This window comes from Myotis lucifugus, unplaced genomic scaffold (assembly GCF_000147115.1).
Source record: "Myotis lucifugus unplaced genomic scaffold, Myoluc2.0 scaffold_3, whole genome shotgun sequence".
In the NCBI taxonomy this organism is placed as follows: domain Eukaryota; kingdom Metazoa; phylum Chordata; class Mammalia; order Chiroptera; family Vespertilionidae; genus Myotis; species Myotis lucifugus.
In genome coordinates, this window is record NW_005871051.1 from 640,351 (window position 1) to 646,350 (window position 6,000).

Genomic DNA, 6,000 nt, shown 5'->3' on the forward strand with positions numbered 1-6,000 from the left:
CTTGACCGGAATCGAACCTGAGACCTTTCAGTCCACAGGCCGACGCTCTATCCGCTGAGCCAAACCCGTTAGAGCGCGTGTTTTTTTTTTTTTTGAGTCAAAAATGTGTACTAATCACGGCAAAGGCACGCTTTCCTTTCGAGCACCGAGCTAACGTTAACTGCTTACCACCCTCATTAGGGAGACTGACGAGTTTTTCTCGTCCCTGCGTGAGAGGAACTCCACCACGAAGGTGGAGACTTTGTATTTTTTATATATTCCCAGCTTCTAGGCCAGTGATGGCGAACCTTTTGAGCTCGGCGTGTCAGCATTTTGAAAAACCCTAACTTAACTCTGGTGCCATGTCACATATAGAAATTTTTTGATATTTGCAACCATAGTAAAACAAAGACTTATATTTTTGATATTTATTTTATATATTTAAATGCCATTTAACAAAGAAAAATCAACCAAAAAAATGAGTTCGCGTGTTATAGGTTTGCCATCACTGTTCTAGGCAGTGGCGGGCACATGGCAGACACTCTGTAAGTGTTTGTTGAACTATTGAGTGAATGAGTGGGATGTTTATTGAGCACCTACTATATGTCAGGTACTGTTCTAGGTGCTGGGGATAGAATGACACGCTCCTGGAGCTCACATCCTCATTGATAAATGCGTCAACGTATTCTCCTGTAAATACAGTAAAAGCAATTGAAAACAGCCATCAGAAAAATGCAATATACTCTAGATAAAAAAATCCTAGAGAATAAGATCCTGTCTCCTAGGTTTTTCTAATGAATACATCTCCTTAAATGCCGGTTTTCAAGTGGAAATGCTTTTTACTTTACCTCGTTACTTTTCTCTCTTCGTGAATAACACCCGACAGTATTATTGCTAACGGTGTCATCGCCAACCTGAGGGGTTTCAGCCACAGTGTAACAGGAATAGGCTGTGGGTATGTTCAGAGGAACCCAGCTCTCTCTTAGCACAATTTTTATGGGGAAAGTTCTTCATGTGTCTGGTCCGGAACCTAACTCTCACCATACAAACTGCCTGTGTGCGAGAGGGGATTTCAGCATTGCAGGGTCCTGGCTTTTTAAAAATATAGGTGACAATATTTTATCTACTCGTTGCCCTATAACAGTGGTCGGCAAACTCATTAGTCAACAGAGCCAAATATCAACAGTACAACGATTGAAATTTCTTTTGAGAGCCAAATTTTTTAAACTTAAACTATATAGGTAGGTACATTGTTATTAACTTAATTAGGGTCCTCCTAAGGCTTAGGAAGAGCCACACTCAAGGGGCCAAAGAGCCGCCTGTGGCTCTCGAGCCGCAGTTTGCCGACCACGGCCCTACAACCTCATTGTTAAGAGGAAGAACTCGATCATGGCCTGCCCTGTGGGGTCAGTGCTGGGGTGGCCTAGTGGTGGAGCATCGACCTATGAACCAGGAGGTCAGGGTTCAATTCCCAGTCAGGGCACATGCCCCAGTTGTGGGCTCGGTCTCCAGGAAAGGGCGTGCAGGAGGCAGTCGATCAATGATTCTCATTGTTGATGTTTCTATCTCTTCCTCTCCCTTCCTCTCTGAAATCAATAAATAATTAAAAATCAAATTAAAAGGCATATTGTGAGAACTTCCTCCCAATGAAAATACTATATTGAGTCTGCAGATTTTTTTCCTACATTTCCCTGCATTGCTTCCCTTTCATTTATTCATTCATCCATCAAATACGAGAAGAATGTTACGAAGACTGTACAACATAAAAAGTGTAAGACTCCTCATAAAAATCTGTAAAAACAATTGTGCTCACTATATGCATATGCTGCATATGACTGTCATTGCAGTTAACACTGAATTTAAAAGTTATGGTGGCAGTGACTTTAAATTGAGCCTCACGCAAGTTGAAGCTTTCGCTGTCTTCTCTATCGTTTATTTCATGGGAGTGTGGCAAAGCAACAGAAAGCAACAGACATTTGCTATTTAAGATGATTAGGCATCTTACAGCTATTCAAACATTTGATCTGATGGTAATTTGTTGGTTCCCATCCCTCTACTTGAATATTCTCAGACGCTTTGATAATGACCCTCTTAAAGGTGAAATCTGTTTCCTGCGGAGGCACGTGCTTTCCTCCGAGTCTTGCTGTCACTGCTGAGAACACGCGTGTATTTCTCCTGAGGATCACGGTGCGGTGGGAGCCGTGGTGTGTCCGCCGATTGCATATGGGTGAGTGAGCGTGTCCAGCAAGTGTTTACTGACAAATACGCGCTATTCTGAAGACCCTACCTCTTCCCTGAACTAGAATCTTCTAAATGCGCTCGTCATTGGGGGATCAGCGGGCATGGAGACTGTCCTTGGGAAACGTGATTTAGGGATCGCGCTGCTTGGATTCCCTCCCTCTAGGAAAGAACTTGCCGTGGGGCTTATTTTGAGAGGCAACAACACGGGTGGGTTTTCAGTGACGAGCTGCGGACTTTTCTGAAAGACTGCCAGGGGAGGGGAGACTTCTGGTTCCCTGTGCCTAATTCTCCGTCCCTCCTCATCCTCCTCTTTTGGCGTCTTTCTTTGCTTTAGAGCCTTTGACAGAAAGAGCACATTTTCTTTCTTCCTTTTTCCAGTCATGAGCTGCTCTTTCCTTCTGTGGAGGGTTAGTCAGTACGGCAGCCCCCAGCCTCCTAGAACTTGCACCTCCTGCTTGAAGCCTTGGGCTTGGGGCAGGTGCTGTGATCGCCTCATTAGGAGGTGCTGGCTGAGTATTCTAGACCAAAGCTTTCCTCTCCCACTAGGGACACGCACCCCGCACCACGGCAGGGGTATCGCTGGGACGCAGCACATGCTCCCTCAGGAGGGGCTGCCGTCTCAGCGAGGGGCCAGGCAAGCCCTGGACGCACACCGGGCAGGGCTGCCCCTGGGCCATGGTTTCAGCCTCTCCGTCCCGTGTGGGAAGCGGGACGAAGGCTCTCTCTCGGAGGCTTGCCTATCGAGTAGACGGACGCGCCTGATGGGGAGGGGCGGGAGCAGGCAGATGGCCCGGCTTTCATGTGCAGAAGTGTTTGTGGTTGGTTCTGTTTGAAATTGATTGTTGGTGCTCTCAGGGGACAGCCTGTGACAAATAGTATCATAAAAATGTTAAAAATAGCATATTTATTCCTCGGAAAATCTGAGTTCCCACAATTCAGTGAGCTGGGAAAATTGCTAAGCTTTCTGGACACAAAGTGCTGATTCTCTGTTCTTACAACCCTCTCATTGCACAGAGGATTTTTTCATTATAGTTTTTATTTTCTTTCTGAATTCTGAACAATTCTCCCGCTAGCCCTTTTAAAAATATATATAAAACAAATATGTCAACTTGTATTTTTGGATAAAATTTTAAATTCCAAGTGAAATGTGCATGTGGTATTGATCAGTTACAAAAATGACAGTGAATTCCTCAGAAATTCTCTCTATGTGTACACCAGCCCTGCCCAATGGAAATATGATGTGAGCCACATATGCAATTCACTAAGTAAGTTTAAATTTTCTGACAGCCACATTAAAAAAGTAAAAATAATCAAGTGAAATTAATGTTAATACTATCTCTATATATAAAAGCCTAATATGCAAATTGTCCCCTTGGGAATTCAACCAGGAGACCAGGAGTTCGATCGCTCGCTATGACATGTGCTGACCACCAGGAGGTGGTGCAGAATGAAGGGCCCTGCTGGCAGCTGGCAGCTGGGGAAGGGAGGCCCTGGCTGGCAGCCAGAAGGCCCCAATCGTCCCTGATCGCTGGTCAGGCCTAGGGACCCTACCCGTGCAAAATTTCATGCACCGGGCCTCGAGTATTTAATATGTTTTATTTGACCCCATGCATTTAAAATCTAATCATTTCAACATGAAATCAATATAAAATATTTTTGAGATATTTTACATTTTTTCTTTGGTTAAAGGTTCAAAATTCAATGTGTACTCCATACTCACAACACACCTCAGTTCAGACCACTCCTTTCAAATGCTCAGTTGCCACTCGTATAGCTAATGGCTACCATGTTAGACATCACAGATCGATACCGTAACAACCATTTGAAAAAAATAAAGTATGTAGATATTTACCAGTGTTTCCTAGGGCCTTTGGATAAGAATGTAGGAGATGAAGAATAAGTAGGAAGAGCAAGGAAACACCTTGTGTGGTTGTTATTGAGGTCAACAAGGGTCAAAAATGTTTGGGGTATCTAAGTTCGTAGATGTCAAGTAGCGCTGTGTATCAGGAATGCTTTTGGCCGCAAATAACACAAACTTGAATCATAGTGACTGTGGTGGCTGATTTTACGTGGCAACGTGGCTGGGCCGCGGTACCTGTATCTGCTCCAGTATTCTTCTGCATGTTGCTGTGAGGGAGGTGTTCGTTGGATTAACGATTACATTGGTGGACAATCAACTCTTCTCTGGATCTTCAGCCTGCTGGCCCGTCCTGCTGATTTAGGACTTGCCAGCCTCTATAGTCATGTAAACCAATTCCTGAAAATCTCTCTCTCTCTCTCTCTCTCTCTCTCTCTCTCTCTCTCTCTCTCCTCTGTCTCCCTCGATGCCCTGCACGCACCTTTCCTCTAGTGAGCCCTCCACGCACCTTTCCTCTGTGTGTTATGTGGCATCACTCACCTCTCTTCCTTGCACCTGCGCTGCAGCACCTCCCTTCTCTTAGAGCCACCCTCTCTCCCGTGCTCACTGCACCGGCTGGAGTGTGGGTGCCTTCCCTGCCCACCCCCCTCCCCACTTCAGGCCACATCAGAGCATGCTTTCTCATGTGCACACCTCACCACCTGGCTCCCGGCCCCCTTTTTAAAAAATTGACTCTCATCACCATCACCTACTGAGTAAAGGCCAAACCCCAGACAACTCTAGAACGCCCACACGAGAGAGACGTGGGCACAGCAATCTGAGGGAGGTGACTGAGGAACTGTCTCATTTTTTAATTGAATAAAACTAGCCAGGTGTTTTTTTAAAGCCAACTTCAAGGAGCTCTCAGTAACCATATCTGGGACAATTTGAGCAACAAAATAAATAAAATTGACTACACGAGTCCATACTGACATAAATAAATAATTAAATGGAAATGTAAATGGAGGGAAAGGAAACTCCCGCTGAAAGTAGGAGGATCGGTAATAAACGTAGAAGTCAGTGCAGAAGCAAACACTACGGCAGCAATTGCTTCAGACAAAAGTCACCAAGGGGTGCCAAACGTTAGAGCACTTTCATGCATTTGATCTGTGTTTGTCTGTATCTGAGTCCTATTTTTCGATGACATTTAAAAGGAGATGAAGAAAAAGAAAGGAGACGAAACAACCAAAAGATCGAGTGAATTTTCCCACCACCGTGAGTTTGGGAAGGCAATGCCTCTCGAAGGTCATGGTTTGTTTGACGTAGAAAACCTGTGTCCAGGGGACTTTGGGTTAAGCTTCCTCCAGTTTATTGCAGCCTTGAATGAGCAGTAGATTTATTTTTTAAAAAATAAGTAAACAAAACAGCGATAAGCTTTGTCCTCGCTGCCCCTGAGTGGTGAGAAGCAGAGCGTGTTTGCTCTGGCCTGATATGACCTCCAACAGCGCTGTCGTCTATCAGGACGGTACATGTCTGCGGATCAGCCGGGAGCGTGACGAGACGACGGACCCTGGAGCGTGTGTTCATGCCGCTAACTGAGATTACCTCGGGGGAATATTTAAACATGTGGGCGCTTGCACTGCGGTCACAGAGAGACAGGGCCTTGTGCTGAAGATATTCGATAAGTGCTTGTTTTAGAAATTTCAAGTGAATAAATTAGACAGAAGAACTTATTAAACTGCACCATGAGTATGCGGTTAGCTGAATCCAGGCTGCGGACCTGTGTAGAGCAGGGAGGTCTGCGTGAGGACTGTGCCAGGATCCAGTCTCTATGTGAACACCTAACTTTTATTTTATATTTTTTTGATTCATTAAATCTTTATTGTTCAGATTATTACAGTTGTTCCTCTTCCCCTCCCCCATAACTCCCCTCCACCCAGTTC